Here is a 14,413-nt window from a genome sequence, read left to right as displayed (position 1 = left end):
AAAATAATGTCCAATGAATAGTCTTCTTACCACAATCTCAGTATATTTTGTGGCACTATTATGGTAAAATATTCCACTTTTGTGTTTTCACTTCCATTGTATTATGAATGCGAATTAATGTAGTCTCGTTTCATTATAGTGCATACTCGTCTTTATAGTACACCTGCGGCTTTAAAGATAATATTATGGACTGCTTAGCACCCATGACGGATGATCACGTGACGCATGTCGGATACACTGAAATTCCACCCAGAAAGTGTCTACGGCGACGGAAAAGTCGGCGCCTGTTATCAATATTTTATCCTGAATTGCTGTTATAAGGAGTAATATTCTGGAACACTGGTATCAATAATATATTTGTGAAACAAATGGTCGCCTGATTTATCGGTGAACATCATTGAAGTTTGGTTTTCCACCGTTGTAAAATAAAGCTACCGGTGACTTGCTGTATCTTCGTAATTTGTGTACGCTGTGTGCGGTAAGTTTTCACGTTGATGTTGTATGTATTTGGAGCGTATGTGATTATCTCTATGCATCAGCTGTTGATAGTTTACATAGCGACCACACTTGGAAACTGGTCGTTGTAATTGAACTTGTTCGCTCTTGTTTTTCAGCTGTAGTGGCAATCATAGAAACAGTGAGCTGTCTTGCATGTTTTTTTTTACCTCCATGCATGGTTCATGTTTGCGCCCTTCGGTCATTCACTGGTTGAGTCACCTTTAACAACTGTCAACTTTCGTAATTTGGGACGGACTTTGATCCGTTTTCTGTTTTGCCCTAAACAACACAGAGCTAATGATTTGTTGAGTACTGTATATGCTGCAAACTCTCACATTATTTATTGATTGGCACCTTTATTATTTTAATTTAAAAACTCTTTTCAATTCAAAATAACGCGTTTCCGCATTTTACGGTTGAGTAATTTGGTCCATTATACCGGGCTTCATTTGTGGATGAGATCTTGAAAACTATCGTACCTATGAGCTGGAGTTCTACGCTCATACTATTATTTTAGTATTGGGATATGTATTGATTTGAAACGTATTATTTTTACATGTTTGACAATCACCAGTCAATGAATAAACTTCACCTGGCTTTAATTTATTTATTGTTTGCAGCTGTTTGTGTTTTGACAGAATGAAGGAAATGCTTGTGGTAGAACATTATCAGTATTTGAATTCGTATTTGTAATGTAAATTTTAGTAAATTGTATGGTGTAAAGCGGTTAAATTGTCATTCACAAAATGTTACGATGTAATAATTGGAGGGCATTCATTCATAGGGACATTATTTCATGAAAGTTACCTGAAGAATTCCAGGTTTAACAATTTAACATTGTTTATTTAGCATATGCAGTGTACTGTGGGTGAATAATTTGATATAAAGGAAAACTAGCTAAATTACTAAATGCTACTTTGTTGAAAATTATTAAGATTCTTGTCAATAAAAATAAACAACTTGTTCAGCATTGTTCAATGGCTCGAGCCAGCAATAGAGGCTGTGTATACACGTTTTGCTCAAGTCGTCTCGATAAAAATAGTAGAAGCGGTTATGGTACGGTGACGTGTTCCCAGTAGGTTTAGTTAGATTGACAACTGTTACACATATCGCAACAGTTGAACAATTACAAAATGGTAATTTGCATGACAATAACTTAAGCGAATAGGCTGTAATATATTTTAGTTGCTGTGTTTCCTGTTTATTCGAGATACACATGTACAATGTACACCAGTACATTGTCTTTTCAACCTCCATGCTCAGACTTGTGCCATGTAAAGAAACAACACAAGCACGACACCAAAACCGTTTTCAGCCATGTTTTTTTTATGTGAAGTATTTGAGGGCACTGCTCTGTTCGGCTCTGAATGAACTGAATTGAATTCTGACAGATCACGGTTCTTGTTCGTCCCCCACCAGTGTGAAAGCATTGGAGACAGTCTCCTGTTAATCGGTGGGAGGAGCAGTTGTTCAGCTCTGATAGAATGCTGTCATGCGAGTGTCACCATGGCCAAATAAAAATAAAGCATGCGTGTCCAATAACTCTACTGATCCATATTTTGCAGGAAATCAGACCAAAATTATTCATTTTATTTTTTAGGCATTCCATCATTGATGTTATTTATTTCTACTTCCTTGTACATGCATGAAGTGAATGACTAAGCACTATAAAAGAGTATAAAGGAAATGTATATCTTGAAAACTTGCATACCTTTTTCAAGTATGTAGACTGTAATAATATAATGTTCTTGTAATAATGAGTACAACTTAATTGGTTAAAAAAATTGAAAGCCTTTCCTACATGTGCATGTACCTATCCAGTATTGTTTTCGTTGTTACTAATTTCCAATATGAAACACTTAAAACTTCATAAATCATTAGAAGTGTTTTCTCTTTACAAACCAGTATAATTTTACTTTTTTCCCCAAAAAACTTAAACTCATCACTTAAAATATATTCGTCACTAAAACACAGCAAAAGCACAAGTGCACTATTTGATACATGTTTCTCGACAAAACTCAGCAAACCAAGATTATAAACACTAAAAAGAAAATTCTTCTTTTGCACATTATCTTTGGAAACACTGGGTGTTGTAATTTGCTGCCTTCTGTCTCTCCTGTGAAATGTGCCCTGGACTATATCCTGCAATGCGAGCTGCTATTCCCTGTCTCAGTATGCATAATTTATTATCCCAAAATTTAAATTATGAATTCTGAAGTCGGACAACATGTATAGTATCATACATGCAGTGGTATGTTTATGGTTAAAATAAGTCATTTTTAATGATCAAGTATTTATGTACAAGCGTGCTAACGCCAAGAAGCAAAAAAAGGTGTTTCCTACAACCTGACCTACGCTATTTTTTTTTTTACTGCCGACCCTAAACTTTTTTTTGACTGTATTTGAGAAAACATCACAAAATTATGGCAGGCTTTGATGGGTATGTAAACAACTACATATGAGATTTATAACAGTCATACATGTACATGTATCTGCAAAAACAATAAACAGTTGTAACAAAGAAAAAATATACATGTATAGAAAATAAAAAAAACACACTACTTTATCTACTCTATTTTTGAAAAGCATGTTACATGTATAGGACCTACAAGATTTCTATATTTGACCTGTTAGAGATGTGCTTCAAAAATTATAATAAAGCAACATTTGGTTCATCTACCTACACTTTTTTCATGCATATTTTAATAAATGTTGTCGACACCTGCTGTCGCTCGGTGAAAACACCCTGGGCCTATACTCTGGGATGCCCTCAACTTGTTAAATGTCTAAAAACAGAGGGATGGGCTTATACCTGAGGAGGGGCTTATACTAGGGGAAGTACGGTATTACAATATTGGTTGTAATGCTATGTATTTGTATTGTACACCCTGTAATTTGTTACATTGCTATTTCTCATAATTCGTTATTCTTAGTTGGCTCTAATTTCTCTGTGATATTGGAATATTGCTTAGTAGTTATCATTGCTTCCTGGTCTGAATCAGTTATTTCATTTTTGGTAAAGTGAATAAATTTGAAAAAATGCATTTATTCTATTCAAGTATCCTAGACTGGTTGACTTGTGATGATTATTACAACACGTTTATTTGATCATGTGACTTTCAAAAGTCCAGGGTTGTCACATCTGCTGTACGTGTTATGCAATGCACTTTGCTGGGAAGGGATTTCAAAAATGCAGGGAAAGATAATAATCAACCAGAGTAGAGAATGTTTTTTTATCAACTCAGAAACCATTAACACATTGCCTCCTGACAGCTTTTTCAGATAGCTGATATGTGTGATGTGTTAACCTAAATTCTGTAAAATAATTTATTTTAGCTTGAATTAATTTTGCTGAAAGGACGTTTTCAATTTTGTTTTGTAGGAAGTTTATTTTCACTGATTTTTGATGAGCTAATGCAAAATAAAGAAAAAAACACTTATTTTTGCTGGATTTTATTTTCAATGATTACTGTAAAATACTTTATTTTAGCTGGAATTAATTTTCGCTGAAAAAACTTTTTGGGTGTTTTGTAGACAATTTATTTTCACTGATTTCTGACGAGTTGAATGTAAAGTATAGGAAAAAAAGGTATATTCGCTGGACTTTATTTTAACTGAATCATTCCTTCAGCAAAAATAGCGAAAATGAATTCCAAGCAAAAATAAAGTATTTTACAGTGATCTTTTAGCAAAAATAACACAACTACGGTAAATCCCAAGTGAAAATAAAGTATGAGCTGCTTTTTCAGTGGGTTTCATATTTCTAATGCACAAAGTGGTCACAAACATTCATACATGTACATGTATTTGCTGTACTCAAGACTTCATTAGAGAAGAAAACCATAATTTTGGGGCAGTGTTTACATAAAATTGGATTAGAAATGAAACTAGACACAAGTAACTTACATCAGTCAGTATAGAGAGTTTGATAGACTAGCCAAGTCGGAATTTCTTGTTTGTTTTACAAAAAAAAGATAATTATTTGTTTTAATTATTTTAGTGTGATCGCGAAAACAGATGTGACCACAAAAGATTTTGTTCAAAGTCGTGCTATTTTTCATGATCGCGCTCAAAATGCCTAATTGACAATTAATTATTTTTTTTTTGTAAAAAAGAAGTCCTGACTTTGCCAGTCTAAGAGTTTGATCATGTTGGAAATCTTGGCACATTACAAAATGTACCGGTACTACCCGGTACTTTTAATTTTAACAATAATACGTTGTATGAACAAATAATTATTTTTGGAAATGGCTGAATTGTTAAAAAAAAAAAAAGTGAAATATTTTTTGTATCTGTCTGGTGTCATTTTTTAGGCATGCTTTAACTGATCACATTTAAACTTAACATAAAGATCATGTATGATCTATAATTTGTTTATTTGAGGCCATTTACATGTAGTCCACAATCTTAAAATCAGAGTCTGTGAACATGTCTGGAACTGTTATTGAACATAAATTGGGCAATTTCATTCAAACTTAAGATAAGGATTATGCATTTAGGTGCAGGTGATGATATTTTCGTCTACATTGTAAGCCAATTCCTCACTAATATTCAGTTGTAAGTTTGCACAAAAGTGGTATACCCATTATACTATAGGTTATGTTATCTTTTGTGGCTTCGTCAAATTGATGCCCATTTTGTCTAAAATTGTAAAATTATAGTTTGTAAATGTGTCTAGAATCATTTCGCGCAATTGAGTAGGGCTTTCTATCAGGATCATACATATTGGATTACAAGTATACAGTATATATTTTTTTTGTAGATTGTCCAATATAAATATAGCCATTGATAAATTTGATTTTTTTTTATGGAAGCCATGCTAGTTTCTCAGTCTGTATGTATGTATGTATGTATGTATGTATGTATGTATGTATGTATGTATGTATGTATGTATGTGTGATAAAATATTACCATATATTGTCTGTCTATGCTCTGATACTACATTGAAATTGACAAATAGATGAGTTCTTTGGTAGACATGTACATGTGATTTGAACACAGAATTCAATTACCGATAAAAACAACATACACTATAGGGACTGCTTACTTTAATTTTTCAGTGTATGTAGTTTATTTACTTATTGACTTTTACACAATCCCCAAAGGGAAAGAAAATGGTCACAAGGTACCAGAAAAAAAAATAAAAATAGAAAACAATGTGCTAAATAACAAAATACAATCACTAAATGATACAAAATCACTAAAATACCAAAAAAAATATGAGATTACTAAAATGATAGCAGGCATAAAAATGGCAACTAAGACCCTGCCTCCTGACTTCAAAGCTTTTACTTATGAACTGTGCTACTGGTATAATAATGTTTTCATTCTGTAGCAATTCCATGAAGTCAGTGTGTTTTTATTGGTGGCAATGATTGTAAATAAAAGGTGTCAATAGAGGTACGGTAATTTTATACCAAACAAGTAAGAAACATTGAAACAATCTCACAAAACATACAAAAGGTTAGCATCTGGGTGTAGCCATTTTCTGCCAGGTATTAGATTGCTGAAGGAAACAAAAAGCAGATGGTTCAATAATAGAACAATTATTTCGCAGTGAAAGGTGGAATACAAATTTGTTTATCATTTGCTGCAGCTCACATGAACACCATGGCTTAAATTTAAACAAATCTACCAAGTGAAATTGTGATATTAGACTATGTAGTACAGGGTAGTGTAGTCTGTCGGATTTTATTTTCACTCACACACAAGTTATTGCATTCTTTGTCTTTGTGTACTGCAATATAGAACACTTGATTCATATTGTTTTTGAAGCCACATTGATATCTCAATTTTGATATGCTTGTCTAGGAGCAGAATTATCAGTATCTGTGTGTGGAGCCTTGGGCTACTGTTATCTCCAATCCAAGATGATTAACTATACAAGCAGAATAATGACAGCATCATGCCCATGTATGGGCATTAGTATACTGTACTTCATGTCTAATGTAATAATATTGATCAGACATTAGAAAACTTAAAAAATATGCAGCTACTTTTGAGGCTGTTTATTAATTTAACGAAATTGATAGCACTGATGTGGAACAGATTGCCCTGGAATAAACAAAAATTAATAACATAATCAGATTTAATAAGACCTACTTTAATAAACAACCGTAGATTTATGAAATTTTCAGATTTCTCATAATTCTGCTTTATACTTCACTACTTATATACAGTGTATGTAAGTACCGGTAGTAAGTTTTCTGTTTAGAAGCTCTTTTATGTAACATGTACACGTTAGCTTCTTTCTAAGAAATATAATTCATGAACGTTACTGAAAATATAATAACTGATAATAAACTGTTACTATCTGGGCAATTTACTGGCACGATTGATGGACAGTTTGGCATGTTTTCTCTGCCAGTAGATCATGTCTATTCATTCATCCAATCCAAGTATGTATTTTGAAAACAATTTGCCATTCATACATGTAGTACTGTTTCTGTGACATGCATGATTTTATATACCTAATGTTGTGTGATCGGTTCATTTAACCCTGGCAGATATCTACATGTAATTAGCAGTGTACATCATTGTATGTGAACAACTTTGATACAAGGGTACTTTAATTAGTCCCCATTCGGACGAAGTCGGAAAACGGGGACTTATAATTCGGTCTCCGTCCGTCTGTGTGTCCGTGCGTCCGTCCGGAGTCATATCTTAGAATCCCTTGGATCGATTCTGTTCATTCTTTGCATGTGCCTAGTACTTTATGTGGGACATATGCACATGCAGTGGTTTAGCGATTCGATTCAAAATGGCCAACTGGCAGCCATCTTGTTTTTATGAAAATGGTGTATTTTGGACATGCTTTGTCAGTTTTCATTCAAACTTGGTACATAGATTATACATGTTAGGATACATGTCCATGACGATTTATTTCACAATTGGATCAAAGATGGCCGACTGGCAGCCATCTTGTTTTTTGAAAATGTTGTATTTTGGACATGCTTTGTCAGTTTTCATTCAAATTTAGTACATAGATCATACAGTCCCAACTGTCTGTGAGTTCCTGAGTTTGTCCGTCCGGCCGTCTGTCCGTGCGTCAGTCTGTCCAACGTCATAATTCAGAATCCTGTGGACCGTTTCCGTTCATTCTTTGCATGTGCCTAGTACCTTATGTGGGACATATGCACATGCAGTGGTTTAGCGATTCGATTCAAAATAGCTGACTGGCAGCCATCTTGTTTTTTGAAAATGTTGTATTTTGAACATGCTTTGTCTGTTGTCATTTAAACTTGGTACATAGATTATACATGTCCGGATACATGTCCATGGCAATTTATTTTGCAATTGGATCAAAGATGGTCGACTGGCAGGCATCTTGTTTTTGTTTTTTAATGCGGTATCTTGGACGTGCTCTGTCAGTTTTCATTCAAATTGGGCACATACATGTACTTTATACATGTTAAGATGCATGTCCATGACAATTTGTTTCAAAATCTGGTCAAGGATGGTAGATTGACAGCTATCTGACTTTTTGGCCTTACTACTATATTTCCACAATTTATGTACTATTTTCATTCGTATTTGGCACATACATCATACATATCAGTGTGTTTCATAATCAGATCAAAGATGGCCGAATAACGGCTGTTTTTATTTTGGCCATATTACTCCAACTCGAAACACGTGTTTTGATGTAAATAAACAATCTGTTGTATACGACACTTGGAACTCAAGTTTCAAGGACACGCTCACGACAACCCTCCGCTTTAATATGACGAGCACAAAGAGAATTTAACGGGGACTGTGTCATTTTTAATGACTTGTTTTCTGGTAATTTTGACAGCTAGGCTAATGTTAAGGTTTAAAATAGTTGTATTCACAATGGCTGATACATATACTACATGCCCCTTGTTTTTCCACCAATTTGTATAACCACTTGGCAAATGCTAAATATAACCGATTTTAAATATGTTTACCTAATGTTTATTTTACCTTCCTATAAAAGCCATTATCTCTGAATAATTCCTAATTTGTAATTCATCATAGGCATTGGTAGTAAAAAACATCTCAAATCTAAAAGTATTTCACCATTGTGGATGGAAAACCAGTAAATTTTGGTGCTTATTTAAAAAACAATAACATAAGTTTGATATTTAGTATAAATGTACATGTAGGTAGGAGCACAGAAACTGACATTTTGGATTGCGTTTTTAAATTAGTATAATGTGTGGATTAGCCTAGTGTTACTAAATGTAGTAGATTGGATCAAATTCATTAATAATAAATTACAATTCAAAATGTTGTAAAATAATTTCCACTGACCTGTCAATTGAACAGCTGGATTAAACTATTTTTGTTTTAATAATGCAAAACTGCATTCCGGATATATAATATAATATAATAAGAATAAATACATGTACATCATAAAGGTACACAAGGTGAGCCATGCTACTAGGTGAAATAATTGCATCACTTGTGGTATGTTTTTCATTTTTTGCTTTAAAGCGAGGGAGTCGTCACCTGCGCATACATCAGATGGCTATAGCGTGTCGTTGTTTACAAACAAGCGTCTACCCATGAGCCTTTGCGTTTTTAGCGTGTGTTGTTATTGTCGCTTGGGACTCAATTCCTGCGTGTGTGCAGGTGATGACCCTCTCGCTTTAAGTCGTCACTAGTTGTGATATAATATGTCTGAACTGGTTCAGACAGTTTGCTACGATTAACATTCAAACTATCATGTACTTCTGTGTAAACACATTTAAGTGAACTAAATTCCATCCGATATTTTGAAAACAGTTTGACCTTTGTTTGAGGCTGTTCATGTGACACAGCTTGGTTATGTTAAAGTCAGCTATCCTCAGTGATTGGCACATTGCAAAGAATCTACACTGGTAGCTAATGTTACCATGTCTGAATGATTTAATTCGGACAAGAATGTACGAGAATGCATGCATGACAACTATCACACCTTTTTGAAATCAGAATTCCATTTTGAGAAAACTTTCAGCATGGCTCCCACCCACCCTACTAAAACAATTGGTCCATTTATTACTTGCATTTACTTAGATAATTTTCTTTCGTTGATATGACTACTATGCAAGTTTAATATTTACCAAAATATCCCAATTCATTCATTTTCACTTACATTTATGCCTATACAGTATATCTATTATTATAGACTTACTTGCACGATGACCTCACCATGTATGTTGAAATGCATACATCTAGCAGTTAAAAATGAATATTGTATTTGTTCCATTAGAAGCACATCTCTATTAAAAATGCACATAAACTTTTATTTATTTATCTATCTAGATAAGGAATGAAGATTTATTTTGACCTTACATATGTAGGTAACTGTCACTACACATGTACAGTACTACTAATAGAGTTAATATTGTACATGTATATTTACATGTGTGTATTTAGTTATTTCAGTTGCTTTGAGAAATTAGTAGAGTTGCAGTGCCAAACAATCTTTGATAGAGGGGCCACCCCCATGCATAATTTGGCCTATCCCTAAGACGATGGTTTTACTGTGAAATAGAATAAGGCAAGAACCTTTTAGTATGTATCATTATACTCTGTTTATCCGCTCTAACTCACTCTTATATCAGTTTACAGTTGATCAATTCTGAAGTATTTTTACCTGTCTCACCTCTGTGTTTTTATTTCACTTTAACACCAAAATTATATCTGACAAGTTACTTGTATTTTATACATGATTTGTGCAAGGGCTACAATGTATTAGCTTTATATTTTGAATTTGCTGAAATGAAAAAAAAAAAAGAGTACCGGGTATATAGTTAAGAGCTAAACAAAATTGCACTTAAAAAACAGGCAGGATATGGTTGGATTTAAATTTTTTTTCTTTTATCATACATTTACTTTGTGCCTCTTTTGTGATTACTTAATAAAACCTGTGTTTACTTTAATGATGTTTACAATTATTTCTTCCCATTTTTCTAAAAATGCTGGGTAGTAAATTTAGTTTCATTCAAGTTTCATTGAAATTTTGTGTGATTTTGCCCTATTTACATGTATTATGTTTGGACAAAATAACCTTGTGGTAGGCAAGGAACCACACATTTCTATTATTTGATTTAATACTACTTGGTTTGTCAAGTCGTATGGTCTGTATACATGAATACATCTAGAAATAAATTGTTGTTCAGACAAAATTTACCCATACACAGTTGGCAATATTTAAGTATGGCCAAGGTTGTATATCTTAAATTTTACCCCATGCATAATTAGTACAATGAAAAAAACATTTTTACTCAGTTTTTAGATGAATTAAAAAATAATTGACCAACACTAAGCTTGTGTCACTTCAATGAATTCAGGCTTCACCACTGTGAATATTCAAGAAGGTATAACTCACTGGTATTGCACCAGGGTCTGATCAGTTACCATCTCCTGTCTGTCTGTCTGTCTGTCTGTCTGTCTGTCTGTCTGTCTGTCTGTCTGTCTGTCTGTCTGTCTGTCTGTCTGTCTGTCTGTCTGTCTGTCTGTCTGTCTGTCTGTCTGTCTGTCTGTCTGTCTGTCTGTCTGTCTGTCTGTCTGTCTGTCTGTCTGTCTGTCTGTCTGTCTGTCTGTCTGTCTGTCTGTCTGTCTGTCTGTCTGTTTGTCTGTCTGTCTGTTTTGTGAGCACTTATTGTTTCTGCAAACAACTAATCTGTAAGAAAAGTAAGGCCACACCCAGAAATATTTTTAATTACATTATTTCTATACTGTATACATCAATCTAAAAGCTATGATGCAGTTATTATTATTTCACAGCAAAAAATAACTCAAAACATTTACATGTATTATCTGTGTTTTCTTTGTCGCCTGTTTGTTGCCTTGCCTTACATACTGGCTAATCCATTTTTTTCTGGATTGAATTTTATGAGTACAAGTTTAGATATATTAATCTCAGCTTTATTAGCATTCATTGCAGGCAGCACTCAGTCAACTCTTGTTTTATAACCATGCCGATGTACCTACCTTTTTTTTTCACTGAAAATCTTTTTTGATAATCAAAATACACAATTGTTATCCATCAATGTACATGTAAATTGAAAACTAGAATATCAATTTACTCTTTCTTTTCAGTATTATTTTTAAGGTCTGTGTGTGGATTCATACATGTACAATGTACATATACATGTTAATACTGTTTTCTTGATTCTTGATTTAAAGTGTTGAAGCTGACGATGGCATTGAAAAAGTGAACAACCCTACTATTCTGTAGTGGCTTTTGTCCATGTACAATGTAACAGCAAGATCTATTGGTTGCCATGGCAATGTGAGATATGGTCTTAGTCACTCTAGGGTGTTCCATTTTAGTATTGTACATCATATATTACCTGTTTGTAACTGTTGTGCATTGTTTGTCTTTTCAATGAATAATGCAGATTACCCCTTGTAAAGACTAGTCATTGCTATGGTACTTACTGGCTCAGTAGTTTCAGGGTCACTGAGATGGGTGTCTGTGCTGTGATCTCACTCCCTGTTCGCTCTAATTGTTGTACTGATGACTCTGACAATAGACATTGACTTGTGAAGGGCTCTGTACCTGTGGCGTGTACTCTCGCCCCCCTGTCTTTAATTGTTGTACCGCTGAAGGTCTCTGTCCATTACGGTGGTGGTGAATGTCACTAGGCATGGCCACTAGAACCCAATTCAAATGATTCTAATACTCAAGCATGTGACAATTAATGCACTGTGGGAAATAAATTCCCATTGAGTAATTGGGAAAATATTTTAGTCCCAGTTACACATTTTGAACGAAATTCTGTTGGTCTTGCTTTTTTTTTTTTTTTTTTTTTTTTCATGAAATAGGCCTACAAATGTAAATTCTACAGTATTCTTAGAAATGTCTGGGCTGATTTTTATGAATTTCAATATGATAGACAACATAGTGGATTTAAGTGTACATTATTTATTGCTGAGATCTGATTTTACTGACAAATGGACAGTCGTTTTCATTCTATCTATTAGTAGGTTCAATTCAAATCATTTCCTCATTTATACATGTATATGTTACCTTAACCCATACCCCAGCAGCCTTATGTATTTTTACATTGACTTGACCAGATAAGGTTTAACCCTTACCCTACCAGCCCTATGTATTTTTACATTGACTTGACCAGATAAGGTTTAACCCTTACCCTACCAGCCTTATGTATTTTTACATTGACTTGACCAGATAAGGTTTAACCCTTACCCTACCAGCCCTATGTATTTTTACATTGACTTGACCAGATAAGGTTTAACCCTTACCCTACCAGCCTTATGTATTTTTACATTGACTTGACCAGATAAGGTTTAACCCTTACCCTACCAGCCCTATGTATTTTTACATTGACTTGACCAGATAAGGTTTAACCCTTACCCCAGCAGCCTTATGTATTTTTACATTGACTTGACCAGATAAGGTTTAACCCTTACCCTACCAGCCCTATGTATTTTTACATTGACTTGGCCAGATAAGGTTTAACCCTTACCCTAGCAGCCTTATGTATTTTTACATTGACTTGACCAGATAAGGTTTAACCCTTACCCCAGCAGCCCTATGTATTTTTACATTGACTTGACCAGATAAGGTTTAACCCTTACCCCAGCAGCCTTATGTATTTTTACATTGACTTGACCAGATAAGGTTTAACCCTTACCCCAGCAGCCTTATGTATTTTTACATTGACTTGACCAGATAAGGTTTAACCCTTACCCCAGCAGCCTTATGTATTTTTACATTGACTTGACCAGATAAGGTTTAACCCTTACCCCAGCAGCCTTATGTATTTTTACATTGACTTGACCAGATAAGGTTTAACCCTTACCCCAGCAGCCTTATGTATTTTTACATTGACTTGACCAGATAAGGTTTAACCCTTACCCCAGCAGCCTTATGTATTTTTACATTGACTTGACCAGATAAGGTTTAACCCTTACCCCAGCAGCCTTATGTATTTTTACATTGACTTGACCAGATAAGGTTTAACCCTTACCCCAGCAGCCTTATGTATTTTTACATTGACTTGACCAGATAAGGTTTAACCCTTACCCCAGCAGCCTTATGTATTTTTACATTGACTTGACCAGATAAGGTTTAACCCTTACCCCAGCAGCCTTATGTATTTTTACATTGACTTGACCAGATAAGGTTTAACCCTTACCCCAGCAGCCTTATGTATTTTTACATTGACTTGACCAGATAAGGTTTAACCCTTACCCCAGCAGCCTTATGTATTTTTACATTGACTTGACCAGATAAGGTTTACCCCTTACCCTACCCAGCCCTATGTACTTTTACATTGACTTGACCAGATAAGGTTTAACCCTTACCCCAGCAGCCCTATGTATTTTTACATTGACTTGACCAGATAAGGTTTAACCCTTACCCCAGCAGCCTTATGTATTTTTACATTGACTTGACCAGATAAGGTTTAACCCTTACCCTACCCAGCCCTATGTACTTTTACATTGACTTGACCAGATAAGGTTTAACTCTTACCCTACCAGCCCTATGTATTTTTACATTGACTTGACCAGATAAGGTTTAACTCTTACCCTACCCAGCCCTATGTATTTTTACATTGACTTGACCAGATAAGGTTTAACCCTTACCCTACCCAGCCCTATGTATTTTTACATTGACTTGACCAGATAAGGTTTAACTCTTACCCTACCAGCCTTATGTATTTTTACATTGACTTGACCAGATAAGGTTTAACTCTTACCCTACCAGCCTTATGTATTTTTACATTGACTTGACCAGATAAGGTTTAACCCATACCCTACCAGCCCTATGTACTTTTACATTGACTTGACCAGATAAGGTTCAACTCTTACCCTACCAGCCCTATGTACTTTTACATTGACTTGACCAGATAAGGTTTAACCCATACCCCAGCAGCCTTATGTATTTTTACATTGACTTGACCAGATAAGGTTTAACCCATACCCTACCAGCCTT

At 34.5% G+C, this 14,413-nt stretch overlaps 1 protein-coding gene across 1 annotated transcript in view; it reads left to right on the top strand.

Moving 5' to 3' along the window:
• Positions 1-175: 175 nt before the first annotated feature.
• Positions 176-14,413, top strand: part of LOC100374067 (ras-related protein Rab-23-like) — a 51,183-nt gene continuing 36,945 nt past the window's right edge. Inside the window, exon 1 of the mRNA XM_002732870.4 lies at positions 176-478. The gene's annotated coding sequence lies outside the window, so the exon portion shown is untranslated. The remainder of the gene's footprint in view (positions 479-14,413) is intronic.

This window comes from Saccoglossus kowalevskii, chromosome 18, assembly GCF_978046115.1.
Source record: "Saccoglossus kowalevskii chromosome 18, keSacKowa6.1, whole genome shotgun sequence".
In the NCBI taxonomy this organism is placed as follows: Eukaryota; Metazoa; Hemichordata; class Enteropneusta; family Harrimaniidae; genus Saccoglossus; species Saccoglossus kowalevskii.
This window is presented reverse-complemented; position numbering and strand designations above follow the sequence as displayed.